Below are 17257 nucleotides of genomic sequence, written 5' to 3' on the forward strand. Positions count from 1 at the left end.
CATTATAAAATTAAATCTAAGTTCAAGTTAGGAGTAGTTTATAATTTTCACTTCACTTCAGAGGGAGATCTTTTTTAGCAACCTGAGTTAGTACACACATTTTTGTTCTACAGAGTCTGCCAGCTGTTACTGTCACAATGTTCATAAAAACATAATTATATACAACTGTGAGCAGCAGTTCATGTTTAGTTTACCAAACACTTGCTTTTATAATTGAAATCAATATCTGTTTTTGCTCTTGTTTTACCACTGAAGAAACTAGGGTTGACTAACTAAATAAAAATAAATTAATAGATGATGATTGAAAGAGATATTACCATTCATATAGTCTCTTAATTCAATGTATTCAATTATAATACTATTTTCCATTTATATTTGTTAATATCACTACTCTTAAATTTGTAGTTATGATTTTGCTTAAATTATTCTCTATTTCAAAAAATTAGTAGTGTTTCTTTACTTGCATGAAACAGTAAACAGTGGGTAGCGAAATATCTTCTTATGTGTGTTTGTTATTTTAACTATTATTTATGTTCACATTTCTTGTTAAATCTGCTTGAGTTTTGCTTTGCAAAACATTTTAAAATAGTATTGTCTGACATCATTATGAACTCATTTTTTGCTTAATACGTATATGGATAGACACAGAAACAATTATACATATGCTTTTATACATGGTTAGTACATGTACATATATTGCTATCTATGTCCACTGAGAGGGCTTGGAAGCACCCCAGTAGCAACAAGCACATTAAGTACTAAAACCTTGGTTTCTAAATATCCCATTCTGATAAAGAGAACCAAAATTCCTTGAAGAAATGATCAATTTTAGGACTAGAGTTGGGAAAATACAAGACAACCCTGGAACATTTTGCATTATCAAAGAGTAAGAAAGGCTGAAAAGGAACAGAAGAATGAGAGCAGAGGGACACAGGAGCCAACTGAAAGAGCTCCCAACGACCAAAGCTAAAACAATTTAATCAACAAAATAAATAATTACAATATTGGGTTGCTAACTGAAGAATAAAATAAATATCTAAGCCCATGTTGACATAAATAAATTATTAAATAAATAAATTGAAAAAGCAGAGAAGGGAAATACTTTATCTACAGAGTAATTCCAAATAATACAGGTAGAAGAAATAAAAACAAATAAAAAATCATCTTTGGAAAACCACGGTAATAATTGTGTGCAAAATCTAGCGATGAGCTTTAAAAAGAATCAGTATTTTTATGACCTCAAAGCATCATTATTAATGATTGTGGTAGTTTTAACTTATCCTCACAAATGCCTTGATATTCTTCCCTCTAAGAGGTGGAGTTTAATTCATTCCCTTTTAAGTGTGACTAGATTTAGTGATTTGCTTTAAAGGAATAGAGTGTGGAAAGTGAAATATGTTATCTTTGTAGTAGAAAAACATGGCATACGACACCTTAGAATGATTTCAGCTAACATTACCAGAAACAATTCATGTTGATGTTATGTATCCTCTGATACGATTTGGTGTTAAAAGGACCCTTTGTCACTGTCCTGGTCTTCCTCCAAATCCTTGACTCCCAACTATCATGAGAAAACATTAGACAAGCCTGAAGTGAAGGAATTATTCAAAATATCTTATCAGAATGCTTCAAAACTATAAAAGTAATTTTAAAAAGAGGAAAAGCTGAAAAACTGTTCATAGATTGGAGTAAACTTGATAAGTAAATGCAATGAGGTAGAACAGTGACATTAGTAGAAAAATTGTTAAAATACAAATACAGTCTATAATTTGTTAGTATTGTTGTACCAAAATGATTTTCTTGGTTTTTATTTTTTACTATAGCTATTTAAAATGTTAACATTAGAGGAAACAGGGTAAAGTTTATATGAGAACTCAGAGCTATCTTTACGTCTCTGTGATTCCATAATTATTTCAAAATAAAAAAGGGGAAGTCCAAATGATCATTTACCAGAAAATGACAATCAGACTCATTAGACATCAGGAAAATTTAATGAAATTCTATACTATGCATACAACAGATTGGCATGGAACTAAAGAGGCTGGAACTAATAAATACTAGCTAAAGTATGGAACAAGAAGTTCTTCGAAACACTCCTGGTAGAAATATAAATAAGTACAACTCCTTTGGAAAACACTTGGCTTTATGTATTAAATCAGAGGATATGCATATGCATGACCTAACAATTGTACTCGGAGGTGAACACTCTAGGGAAATTCACACACATGTACATGAGAATAAATATCAAGAATATAGTAGCATTTTAGTACTAGCCCAAATCTCAAAACAATCAAAATGTCCATCGGTAATAGACTGGACAAATTGTTTAGTAGCCATACAACAAATCAGCAAACATACAACAATTAAATTTACTGAACCCCAGTCACGTGTGATATACATGTATATCATGAAAAACAGTATTGATTGAAAGATATAAGCACAAGGTAAAATATGCAATATGATTACATTTATAAAAAGGGCAAAAATGAAATATAATGTCATTTTAAGACAGAGGCATAGGTAGTGTCTTAGTCCATCTGGGTTATTGTAAGAAAAACGCCATAGACTGGGTGACTTAAACAATAATCATTTATGCTCACAGTTGTGGAGACTGGGAAGTCCACAGTTAAGGTGCTGACAGATTCAGTGTCTGTTGAGTGCCTGCTTCCTGGTTCATAAACTGTGTCTTCCCCCTGTGTCCTCACTGTGGAAGAAGGAGCAAGGGAGCGCTCCAGGATGTGTCTGTTGCTGTTGTTCCCACTGTTTGTTTATTTGTTTGTTTATTTATTTATAATTATTTATGTATAATTATTTACTTATTTATAAATAGATTTTAATTTATTCATTCGTTTATATTTAAGTACAGTTGGTATACAATATATTAGGTTAAGATATACAATATAATGATTCGAGATTTATATATCTTACAATGTGATCACCACACGGTCTTGGGGTCTTTTTCATTAGTCATCTCATTCAGGAGGGCTCTGTCCTGGTGACCTACTCTCATACTAAAAGCTGCACCTCCTAATAACATTACATTGTGGGTTGGGGTTTCAACACATAAACAGGGGCAGAGGGGAGGAGGGACAAAAACATTCAGTCTATAGCTGGTGGTAAAAACACGAATAAAAACAAAGTAGTAATTCCCATCAAAGTCAGCACATGTGTTACCATGTGCTGGGGTATGGGATATACCATACCATAGTGTATTGGGATATACACTAGATGGTAAAAACATTTTTTAATATGAAGCTAAATACCATAAAAGTTAGCATAGTACATGCTCCTGACGGTGAAGAGTGTGATCAATCAAAAACACATGAGGAACTTCGGGGCAGGTGGTAAGTTTCTTCCTAACCTACATGATGGTCACATGGCATTAGCTTTACAGTTATTTGATATGCTGCGTCATACAATTTTATGCACATTGTCATATATGTTATTCTTTTTATAGTTTTAAAACAGAAAATGCATACATATATCTATCTGTTTTAACAGACTCGGAAACAAAACTAAGACTTCCAAATCTATAATACTCCAAAAATAACATTTATAAAATTAATGAAGATAAGACAATTTGGTTAAGCGAAAGTTAACAAAGTGTTTACTAAAAGTGTCATATGACTCTAAATTTGGAATTTTGGTATGGAATAGAATGTCCTTGAATGGGAAACACATTTTCTCTTACAGTTTGCAATGGAGGACCTTAAATTTATATGAAACTAGGAATAGCAGCTTGGCTCACCATACACTCTAAATATTCAAAATTACTGCCAACCTGAGAGATTTGATATTATATATTCAGACTAAGCTGATACACTAAAAAAGTGAACACCAATTATGGGGACACAATAAAATCATAGGGGACATAGAAGAAGAAGTAACACAATATTATAAGTTTCACTTTTGCATCACTTCCAATAGTTTAGTATTCAGGCAACTCATAATCCCGGAAAGATTATACCCTCTTTGTGGCTAACATCAACTGTCCAAATAAAATATTTTAGTCCTTCATGGACTAGGTTACATAGCTAAAAAGAGGGCTAGTCACTAAAGAGATCTCTTTAAATCCCTAGGATGATTTAACTCCTTCAGTCGCCCATTGTGAAGCTTTTATTATTACAATTTTCTATTTTTTGTAATATCTACTGCCATTCCCACTTGCCCAATTGTTCACTGAACAATTTAAATAAACCCAGACCGTGAGAAGTTATCCTCAATCCTTCTTTTGGTGTTGTAGTGAGATTTTTCTCACAGTCTTTTTTCGATACTATAGCTTCTGTTTCATGATTTTTTTCTCCACTGAACTTTCCTGTCACTATCAATCTTTATTCACAGGTAATACTTTTCCAATTGTGGCAAATAGGGGTGTAAGAACTTCCCAATACATATACTTGTATCCTGACAGCTCTTTCTACACCTAAAGAGCTATGGAAACAAAGAATTATGAATCTAAAACAAAGAATTATGAATCGTGGACATTCCTTTCTCCACTCCTGGATTTTCATTTCACTTTGATGGATATGTAACTTATCTCTCCCCTGGACATTTGCTTTAATTTAAAGCCTGCTCTGTGGGGACATATAGTCACTTTAATTTTACTTAGAAATACTATCTTTGTAACACCTCTCTTTCATTCTACGACCTTACACATTTTCTCTGTATTCTATAGAACAGCTTTCAAGCACATGAAGAATTTATCTCTTCATAGACTCTGTTCATAGTTCCAGAATCCCAAATATGTATACAGCTTACCTGAGGTCATTTTGTCAGTATCTTTCCATGCCTTGTGGGATAGCAGCTCTAGATTGTGGGTCATATCAGCTTGATTCCACCCAAGGGACAAAAGACCAATTTTCAGGAAGTAGATATCTTAACTGCTTAATTCTGTATTCTAGACATAAGCCTGGGCAAGGGTCAGCCAGACAACTAGTGAAAATGAAAGCTCATAGACATGTGACTGATATTGAGAAGTGTCAAAGACAGTGACTTCTCTGAAAAATGTGAAGGGGATTTTTTTCTTATAATCATATAAGTAAACATTTGCTACTAAAAACCAAATTTAGTCTTTTTAAAATCATTCTAAAACTACTGTATAAATGATAAATTACCCTTTTAAGTATAAATTTTGAGTTATATTACTCTTTCTAGGCTATTAATATTATTTTATCAAAAACTAAGTGAAATTTTTATCATAAATAGAAGGAATAACATGTAGGGCACAGGTCATAAGACTATGTGAGAAAACACATTTCAAATTTAATTTTCAATTATCATAAAATTAAATTTTCAATTTGAAACCAAAGTTTTGCACTAAAGAATAAATACTCAGTTTTCACAGTAATAATTTATTTCTAGGTTTTCTGTTTTGCCTTTTCCTCACTCACAGTAAAAATTTGTATGATATTCTGAGACAGACAAATCAAAGATCCTGTGATATGCTTTTGTCTGTGGCTTCTAGGGAAATTAATAACATCTGTAATTGGAAATTTTGTTGAAACAAAATCTTCAATGAATGGCACCACAAATGCTATTATTGACTCAGAAAATTACTGTCTACATAAAAATAAAAATCCATGTTTCAGGCCATTATTATTTCCATGCCACAAGTTAATTTCCTCTCCACCACCTTTCCCACTGATGACAGCCACTGGAGTTTTGACTAACCACAGCATATTACTATCCAGATTCCCCAAATAGCACAAAACACACCCAGACTGGAAAAACCCTGAAGATAGTTCTGTTCTCATTTCAGGCTGAAAATATTTTTTTCAGGATTATAAACATAGGACAGTTATAAAGGATTATAAAGATAGGACAGTTAACTCCAGTGGCATTCTGGTACTAACAAATATAATATTTTACTGTAAATATCTATAGAAATTTGTTGGTCTATTTAGCACTTGGGTCTTATTTTGCATGTCTAATAAATATTGTGAGGAGAAGAATATGTTTGTAGAATAGTAATTATGTATTATAAAAAACAGCAATAATATTATGGATGGAGTCACATTGAGATCATGCTGAGTGTGCTGACAAATCCAATTTCTTAGCTATTAGGCCAAAAGCCAGACTAGTGTCTGGGCTCTTGCAAATTCATGAAGGAATATGCAATCTTGTCAGGTTTCTTGGCCTCTTCCTCGGACAATGTTTGAATTCTAAGTGCAAAAATCCTCATTTTGCAGATAAAGTACCTAAATCTTTTAGAAATTAAGCAACATTCTTAGCAGTAAACAAATCAAGGAAAAACCAAGATTCTAGATCCCGACTGCCTAAATCTACATCTATAAGTTTTCCAATTTTTTTGTTCTTGCTCTTCCTCCTGTTTTCATCAATATCCTACACATGTACAATCCTCATTCCTTAAAGTTATTCATGGTGCTCTGGAGGATGCAATGAAGTGGTGAGAAGGTGTGTGTGTGTGTTATGTGCTGTTGAATGGACTCCAACACCTGGTGACTATAAATGAGTGACATCCACCATGGCCTGTCCTCAACAGCCCTGCTCAGCTCCTGTATTCTAAGCCTTCTTTTATGGAGTCAATCCTTCTCATATTTGGTCTTCCTCTTTCCTTGCTGCTTTCTGCTTTTCCCGGCATTATTATCTTTTTCAAAGAAACCTGCACTCATCATATGCCTGAAATAGTACAGTTTCCTCCCGCAATGTTTCAGGTTAATTTGATCTTGGACCCACTTGTTCATATTTCTGGTGGTCCAGGGTAGGTGCGGATCTGGGTCAAAGGTACAGATATGAAAATGAGGTGGAAGGCACTGTAATAGAAGGGCTAGAGGCAACACACATCTAGAATAGAGAAATGCCATAAATATAACAAGAGAGGAAGAGATCTAAGTGATATACATACAAAATATATAGGATATAATAACATTTAATGTAAAGTGTGTATAAGAGGTAGGCTCATTTCCTAGGACTTTTGAAGTCCTAATAAAAAATATGTTAGGGCAATTAGATTTATCTTTTAGAAACTTGGAATTTGAATACATGAGACTGAGCCAGTTGCTATTGAGCACTTGAGATGAAAAATATAAAAAGGTCAGACACCCAAAGAGGAACAGAAATGTAATGACTGAGAGAAGTTCTTGCCCATGATAAATACAAACTTGAATTCCTGATGCCTTTCAAATTCCCGATTGTACTCCACAGAGGCCTGGATATATTTTGGTCTAACTGTGGGTTTCTGTGAGACTCGGCATGCACCCATGTAAAAACCACTTGTCTGCGCTGGTTCGAGTGAGTCTTTGTTCTTTGTAGGAAAAAAAAAAAGAAAGGAAGAAAGAAACAAAGAGAAAAAAACAAAACACAACAAAAACAAAAATCTCTTTAACTGAGAAAGAACACATACTATTGGGAAAAGTCTGTATTAATGGTGATGGAATTGTAAAGGAATTAAAGCCATAAGGAACAAGAAACCAGTGAGAGAAACTGTGAACAAGAGCGTGATATAGGCATAGGTGCATAACTGCTTTCCAGAAATCCACTCAGATGATCCCCGCTGAATAATCAAATAGGAGATTATTTATCGCTAGGACAGAAACCTGAAGAGAATTTATCTATAGATCAAATTTAAATTGAACCAAATTGAAGGAAAGGCCTGGTCCAAAATCATTTTGAGTAATTAAAAATACATTTATTTTACCCAGGATACTTTTGTTTATAGTATAAGGATTTATGATTAACATTTTTTAAACTTACATTTATTTTTTTATTTTATTAATAAAATTAAAGGTTTAAAAATGAGACTACCTGTTAAAAAAAAGAAATAAATCTTTTTAAAATTAAATAAAGCTATGAAAAATACTAAGAAAAATCTAATGGGGATAAATAAAATTCTTATTAAAAATGCAAAGTTGGCTTTCTATTTAGAAGAAAAAAATAAATCATAGTCACAAAAAAATAATAAACATTTTTAGAAAAGAAAAAGGCTCCAGGCCTGCCTTATTTTTGTCAGGAAATGTTTTCAAACTTTCAAGAAATAAATAATCTCACTGTTATGTACTAGTGTACATAGAGAATAATCTATCTACTAAACATATTATATGTGTATATATGCTACATATATGATGTGTGTATACAATGATTTTCCCTTAAAAAAGAAAAAATAAGTTTTGAAATGTAATAAATATATCATCATAATTAGAGTCAATCTTTTGGGTTAAAGCTCTCATTGTATTAAAAAGTAAATTTTATGTTAATTTAACTATAGACAAAGACCTACAGTATATCATGTTATTGCTTTTTTTGAAATAGAATGTAAGAATTCTGAAGAAATAAAATGACATTTTTAAATTTGTAGCATTAAAATTTTAAAGATATCTTAAGCTGAGTTATATTCATCCAATAACATATGACCCCATGTGGCCAAAACATTCTCTAGTCCTTCATTTTGAACTTCTGATTTAGCTAGCATATATTCTTTTCTCAGAACATTTGGGAACATCTATAGAAAAATTAGGCAAGAGGTCTAAATAGTTATGAGGAAGGCAGGTGAGAGAAGAGAAGAAAAAGAAATTATTATGTTCTATTGTGTGCCAAGTACCGTAATGATTATTTTATCTTCGATCCTCATAACCCAAAGCAGTCAGTATTTTCATCTGACACATTAGAAAATAGAATCAGGTGTTTGTTCTGCCTCACTCCACAAGTGCTTCTCCTTTATATTAGAGCATGGTATTACTCTTAATATTAAAAAAAAAAAAAAAAGATTCAAAAGTAATGTGAAATTTTGTGTTATATTAATAAAGGGCATTACAGGATAGTGGTTAAAAACACAAACTCAAAAACTAGATAGCCTGGGTTCAAATTCATTTTTGTGACTTTCTGAAGCAGTTCTGGAAGTCCTCTTTTGTGAGTGTCGTTAGTTGCACTGTTGTGGCTGCCTCAATGTCCTGAATCAATTCAAAACGTTTTCCCTTCGTGGTCATTTTGTCTTTGGAGAAGTTCCAAAAGTCACACTGTGGCAGATCCAGTGAATAAGGTGGATAAGGACACACCGTAATATTTTCATTTGACAGAAATGGCTGTATACCAGAAGTGATGTGTGACACAGTGTGTTGTCATGACGGAGGATGAAGTAAAGACATTCACGAAACAGGACTTCCAGAACTCCTAAGAAAGTAGCAAGAATGATGGGATAAGTGTGTTTGATATGAGAGGGAGTATCTTGAGGGGGATTAATAGCAATGTATCTTTTACTGTAATAATTTCTTTTTAACTTAAACATTCACCTTATCTTTTGATCACACCCCATGTGTGTGTGTATATGTGTGTGTGTGTGTGTAAATATATGAAGCACCCTGACTAATACACCCTGATTTCTCATTTTCTGACTTCATTGTTTCTAGCATTTTTCCCTGTGCTCTTTGGTAATTTGTCAGTACCTACTGCCCAGTAAAAGCAAAGGAAAAAGAGCCAGCTACCCTTTCCCATCTACTTGGATGCACTCATAAAATTGACAAAACAAAAGGCACAGTGCCTTGTAACGGCCCCTCATGCCCTTAATATTGAAGGTGAAAAAAATACTTATGTTGATTTCTACATTTTTATTCTTTTCAAAACAAATTACCAGTTTCTAAGTGATGATTTTCCTTTTCCATTTTGAGAAATTTTCTAGTAAATAGTGTTAGCAGTCCAAGTACTGTTCTGAAGTATTCCCTTATTTGGAAATAGCATTGGCATGAAATGAGTCTGAAAAAAAGTGACTAACATAATGTGAATTGGGGGCAAAGAGGAGCCAACCCATCATCACCTACCCATTTAACCTCCATTAACTCCTTTGGAAAATACCCCCTTTCCCACAAAATACCCAGAATACATACATATTAAATCATAATGTTTTATAGTTGTGTTCTTTTGGACTTAAATTAACTGCAAGGAATATCTAAAAAAAAATGTTAGAAACTATCATTATACTATCAGAAAACGGAAAAAAATCAACCAAAAGACTGTTGGTTAAAAACAAACTGAAGCCATACAGACAGAGTCAGGACAAAATATTGTAAGTCATTACAGTATAGTGTTAAGACTGTGGGACCTGGGAACAGGTAGTACAATTCTACCACTCACTTAACCTTTTTTTTTTTTTTTTAATTAAACTTTTTTACTTTGAACTATTTGTAGAATCACATACAGTTTTAAGAAATCACATACTGTTTTAAGAAATAATCTATACTTTTGTTATTTGTTATTTTGGTATACAGATTTCAGGTATACCAGTTTCCCCCAATGGTAATATCTTGCAAAACCATAGTACAATATCATATCCAGGATACTCACATTGATGCCGTCATGGTATAGAATATTTTCATCACCACAAAAAAATCCTTATCCTCATACTGCCCTTTTATAACCACATATATTCCCTTCCATATTCCCTGTTTTCCCCTCATTGTCCCTAACATTTGGCAATAACTAATCTGTACTTCATTTCTATACTTTTGTTATTTAATGATCACAAACACACACATGCACACATTTTAGGTCCATGATCTATTTTGAATCACGAGTCTGTCACTATAGCCTTGAAAGAGGGAAACACTAGACTCACAAGCAAACCTTTGCTGGCATTTGTGTGGGTAGGATGATACTTTTCTTTTTTTTCCTGTGGTGTTTGAATGCCATATAGCTGTTATTATCTATAAGTTTCCTGGCCCTTGGTTAGGAATAGCCAACTCATAAAAAGCTTCCACAGGCAGACTTATATTTTTTTTCTGTTCTTCTTGGCATTTTCATATTGCTCTTTTTTCAGCCACATTTGTGGGAGATATGAAGCAAAAAGAAAACCTGGGCAACTCAGCACCATGTCATTCATGAGACCCCAAAGCCCCGAAAGCCCCTAGTCAGTCTGCTTCAGTCTCTTCATCTTTAATCTTCTTATGTTTTTTTTTGTAAATAATGGTCATGAGTTTTAGTTGTACTAAATGATAGGACTAGGGAAAATTTTTCCTAGAAGTGGAACAATTTACTTAAATTGAATTTGAATACATTTCTTCATCTATAAAAATATATACAAATATAATCTTACACATGAGCTCATTGTGAATATTAAACAAGTTAATATATTTAAAGTATCTATAAAAGTATTGGCATATAATAAGCACTTAATATATGGTGTATATATGAGTAAATAATATATAGTTATTTCTCTTTTATGTCTAACTAATGAATCCCATGTATTTAAATAGAATTACATATTTTAGCTCTGCATATTATTTAACAAACACACACAAACACACACATGAACACAAATTGAGCTATAAGAGTTTCAAAATAAATAATTTTTTGTTGTCCTTGAAATCACAAAAACTTTTTTTTCAATATACATATTTTATATGTGACTGTAATTTCTACAAGTAAAGGAAGCAAATGAATCCCCCTGGGTCTCTTATCTAGGTCATCAATATACACGTGTCTTAGATGATTAGATTGATGTTTCAGAATTTAGCTTAGGCTGCTAGTGCAAATCTCCTATTTTTATAAATTATATAAAGAAGAAAATGAACCTTCATCTTTTTGTTCCCTTTCCATTTCTTTTTCCTTTATTCCCTTCTCTTTTTCTTTTCTTTCCTTCCTTTCTTGAACAACATAGTCTTAAAAGTTTAGCATGATTGAGCATTGCATGCATCTGGGTTTAGGAGAATTACAGTAGTCCCGAGTGTTAATTTAGAACCAGCCTCAAATGAGGAAGAAGTCCAAACTGGGGGGTGATCTACCATGAGAGTGAGAGGCCAAGCAAGATGAGAAATCTGTCTCATGGAGGGATGGTATGACATGCGGTTTCAGAGTTGTAGTGGCCTGAAGTTGTGTATCAGAGACTGCCCAGAGCTAAGGAGGGTTCTCATATATGAGTATGAGGTGGCAGCCTGGCACATGGTGTCAGAACCCAATCAATGGGAGAAGGACATCTGTGTAGTAAGACAGTGATGACAATTTGGTTATATACAGGAGGACAGATGAAATAAATGAGTGCATTGTATATAATGGGAGCTACTTTTCTTACTGTCTGAGTAGGCAGTCACTAATCAAAGAGAGAAAGAGAGTCAGAGAGAGCGCTGGGATTTTGAATTGTATATTAGTATATACAATAGTATATTAGTATATTAGTGTGAACTCACTGTTTTCAATATAAAAGTAAATTGATAGAGAAATATAGACACATACATTTAGTCCCCAGATTTGTCCACTGGCATACTTCAGAAGATGGCTATATAAACCAATCTCTACTAAAAAAGAAAGTAGGTGGAAGAAATGGGTGACAAGGTTAGGTCATGGAAATTACAAAGGAGCTTACAGCATTTTCATTTAACATAAAATATCAAAGTGCTTAAAGAATAATTCAGCCATGTCCAAAGGGCCTAGAAATAGCTTGAAGGGTCTCCCACTGACCTAAACAGAGATACTCTAAGCATCAAAAATATATATATATATAGTAGTAGATTATAAACTGTAGAATAAAATAAGGGTCTATTAATTTGTACTGACATTAATTAATAAGAATATAATCAGGAATGATATATATTTTGTGGCCTCAAACTACCTCTTGAAAAAATACTGTATTCTACGAATTGACACACAATGATAAATTGTCTCACTTCTGGTGATATTAATGTTTATCATTGATTGAAATGGGATCTTCCAGGCTTCTGTATTGTAAATATATTCTTTTTTTTCTCTTTGTAGTTAATAAGTATTTTGTCAAGAGGTACTTGGAGGAAACTACATAATTTAGTATCAATGTGTATGGGCTTTGAATAGTTATCAATTCATTACATTTCCTTGTGTTTTATATTATTCTTCTGTATATTTATGGACTGCATAATTAATAGAATTACTCTGTATTTTTGTACACATAAGGTTTAGTCTCAGATGTTTTAGATATAAAATAGGTGATATTGAGATATAAATATTAATAAAGTAGTTTATATCCTGTCACTTTTTGGGAAACAATTGAAACTATAAGAATAACTCTTGCTTATGAATAAAATTTTTCTTGAGTTTATGTGTCGTCTATCAAGTATACAAGTCAATTTACTCAAGAAAGAGGAAGGAAAGCTTCATATAATACATAATCACTATATGCCATATTGTGCTGAGCACATTACATGTTATTTTAGACATATTTCATAGCAACCTTTTTAGCATTTTGTAAATAGTAAATGGGGTCCACAATCACAAATATTTTGTAGTAGAGCAGGGACTGAAAACAGCACTTGCAAGATTAGAAACCTGTTTTGTCTCCCATACTAGCAGGTAGCAATTATATTGTCTGGCAATTATTTGCAAGAAACTAAGGAATGAAAATGGAACTTAAATTTCAATAGCTTTTGAATAATGTCCCTCATTTAGCCCCTACAGTCACAAGGAAATATTCTCCCGTAAGCTGAGTAAATTTTTCTAATATACCATGTTTCCCCGAAATAAGACCTAACCTGAAAATAAGCCCTAGCATGATTTTTCAGGATAACATCCCTTGGACATAAGCCTTAACGCGTCTTTTGGAGCAAAAATGAATATAAGATCCAGCCTTATTTTGGGGGAAACATGGCAGACCTCATGCCATAACACACATTCAATTTACAAGTTTTATCCTACTCCTTACCCCCTCAACACTTAATGTCTTTCCACTTTTTATTTATGCCTAAATTACTTATTTTCATGTCTTGGTTTTCCTCATTAGATTAAAGGATACTTGAAGAAACCAAACTATTGCTTTGCATAAAGTGGCAGGCTTTCAGTAATTACTAATTTAAACAGTTTAAAAATAAGGTCAACTTATTTCCTCCTCGAAAATGTATTCCAACATTTAGATATATTACAAGAAATATAGTAAAATTGAAATGTCTAAGGGAGTCTGTAGCTGAAATTTTATTGAAATAATTTCATAAACATTATTTAATTAGCAATTGTCATTTACTGCAGAAATGGCAAAATTCAAACAACTAATATTTTGTTTGTTTTTTTTCCACTTCTGACTAGAGGCTATAGTGAGTAAATACTGTCTTGTGGTGGGAGGAAACATAGTTGCAGTTTTATTTTAGTGGGTCCAAGAAATAGTTTTCATTTTCCTTTTAAGGGGAGACAATAAGGACAAATAAAAATAAATATTCCTTTCTTATTACTTCTTCCATAGGATAAATAAATGAGTGATTATGAAAGAAAGTGCTTATACTATCCAACAGTTGGAAGGTTTATGCATTAAAGATTGGAAAGACTTGGAGGAAAAGGAGGAGCCTTTTATTTAAATAATCGGAATGATGCAAAGCTTCCTTGGAAGCTAATTATGTATATTGAAGAGAGAAGATTCAGGAAAGGACAATCACTAATAATAAAATTGCTAATGATCAAAATTACACAATTATGATGAATCTTAATTTTGTTTTGTTTTTTTTTTTTATTTTGTAAGTGAAAATATAAAAACTCTTAATAATATTTTGATAAAGAAAATGTGAGCAAATATTTAATATACAAATGACCTAATTAGGCTTCTAGAAATTATGCAATAACTGGTGCCGGACTAGTTCTCTTGCTGTAAACAATTTTAAGCTGGACAATATATATATATATATATTTTCAGGTCAAAAGGCAAAGTAACACTACCACTCTGAGAAAGGGAAGTTTACAAAGTGTACTTGGACACAAATGTCCAACTTGTTGCTTGGGGTCACTTTTCTGACCACATTGAGGAAAGGTAGCATGTAAATAGAGCACAAGGATTCCATTGAGTCAATGAAGCAATGATTTGGAGCATCAGAAAGAGGAGGGATTACAAAGAGATGGCTGGAGAAGTACATCCAGGGGTTTGTTGAGATGTCAAGACTGAGAAGTGGGCTGTATACAGGGAGTAAGAAGAGCTGAGGTTTTCCAGAAAGTAGCAACAACTTGGTTAAAAACAGAATAGATATACTGCATTTTATTGGCAAATTATATTGGGAAAACCAGAAAATGGGAAGATTTGAGTTCTGGCCCACCCGGAATTGTCAGAATTTATTAATATTTGTCAAAAATCCAGAAATAAAAAAATTAAAACCACAAAATCAATAAATAGAATTTAGTAAGAAATTATTGTGCACATAAATAATTTGTGAACTTGAAGCTTGCAAATTTAAAGCTTTTATGAAGCTCAGGGTCATGACATTACAGGATGGCTCACAAAATGAAAATGAGGAAACTGTTTAACCTTCACAATGATTGGTCATTACAATGGGGATTTCCAGGTGGTAAGGATTGGTTAAAAGTGATTATCTTATACTATTTTTAGGAAAATAATTTAAGGTTCTTTCATTATTATCAATGGTATTTTCAAGAAGTAACCTAAGTGTTGCGTATGTTCATGAAGTAAGTTTTGCTTATGTGACTTGTTTTTGTCTGCTTAGGGAATTTTTATGTCCAGTGTCTATTTTGTACTTAACTTGAACACATTCATGGCATCCAGCTGAAGTAGCAGAAAGACCACCACATATTAGGAGTAAGGATATGTCCTACAGCAGTCCTGCTTCACGGGAGAAGGGGAAAATGGGGCAGGTTTTCCAACCAGTGGATATTTGTCTGGAGACATTTATTTTTTAAGTTGTAAAACTTTTTATTTTCATATTTAAAAAATTGTGAATCTCTTTTTTTTAAAGTTTATTGGGGTGACAATTTTTGGTAAAGTTATGTAGAATGAATCTTGAGATTATAATGCTAAGCGAAATAAGTCAGACAGAAGTCGAGAACCAAAAATTGTGAATTTCAATAATTAAAATCATTTCAACAACAACAACAAAAATTGGCACTCTGATTAAACTGCATTTTACAGCCTGCAGGACACGTTGGAACAGTTTGGTATTTAGGTTTCACTATCTTCCCACCCAGCTTCTGTCCTCCCTAACATGCAAGTTCTTTTCCTTCCTTGCCAGCCAGAGAGGTAGATTGGAGAGGCAGGTGTGACTTTTGTTATCAGTAGTTCTTTCATGTGTAAAGGGTGGGCATAGTCATTTAAACTTGATTCAACCTCTTTGCATCTTGCAAAGTTAAACAGCAAAAAAAAAGAAAAAAAAAGAAAAAAGAAAGAAAAAAAGAAAAGAAGTAAAATAAGAAAGCAATGCTTGTGGAATGTACAGTGCATACTGGTGGTGCGATGATTTTATTCAATCATCGATGAAAGGACACTTTGGTTCTTTCCATGTCTTGGCCACTGTGAATACTATGGGGAAAAAGCAACCCTCATTCACTGCTGGTGGGGATAAAAATGGATACAGTCACTATGGAAAATCATGTGGAGGTTCCTCAAAAAATTAAGATTAGAATTGCCATATGACTCAGCAATTCCTCTCCTAGGTATTTATCAAAAAAAAATATGAAGACATTTATCTGTAAAGATATAAGTATCACTATGTTCATTGGAAACATTTTTAATTGTCACAAATTATGAAGTGCTGCTGACCTCTTGTGGGTAATGGCTGAGGACAGTGCCAGCCATCCTCCCTAGCACAGCACAGTCCCCACAACAAAAATTATCTGGCACAATATATCAGTAGTGCTGAGGTTGAGAAACACAGCCCTAGATTTGAAAATATTCTCTAGCTAGCCACCCCAAAAGTGTAAAACTAAACACCAACAAAATCCACAGGAGGAAAAAAGACATGTACAGTGTAATAAAGAAAATAAGTTCTGTTCACTTTTCATCAGGAATAATGGAGGCCAAATGTCAATTAATCTAGTGACCACATTATGAGGTGAAAAGCTTAAGAAAAGGAAAAAAGAAAAAAGAAAAAAAGGAAAAGAAAACCGCTGACAGGAATTTTATGTGCATTGAAAATACCTTTGAAAAGTAAGGATTAAGTAACGTTTTTAGAAAAATGAAAACTGAAAGTTTGTCACTATAAGGAAAGCTGAGATAGTTTGTCACTATAAGAACTGACAAAATATCTTTCAGTCTGAAAGGATACAATATAAGGAAGAAACTCAAATGTACAGAAAAGAATACAATCCACTGGAAATAGATGTCTGTGAAGAGGTTGGTGTCTGGGGTTGATGTAGTTGCTCAGAATGGTCTTGAAAATCCCAGGTTTTTCTACTTTCCATTTTGGCATCATTGGGAAATATTAGAATGATGGTAGCAATATGTTGCCACTGTTTTAGGCATCAATTTCTGCCATCATAACTACCAGAGTAAAGAAAGGGGTGATCTCTTTGAGGTTTTAAGAAGTAAATAAACAATTCCCAGAGACTTTAAAGCATGTTTCTTTGGGCAAAACTGAGC

This window comes from Rhinolophus hipposideros (genome assembly GCF_964194185.1).
Source record: "Rhinolophus hipposideros genome assembly, chromosome: 9".
NCBI lineage: Eukaryota > Metazoa > Chordata > Mammalia > Chiroptera > Rhinolophidae > Rhinolophus > Rhinolophus hipposideros.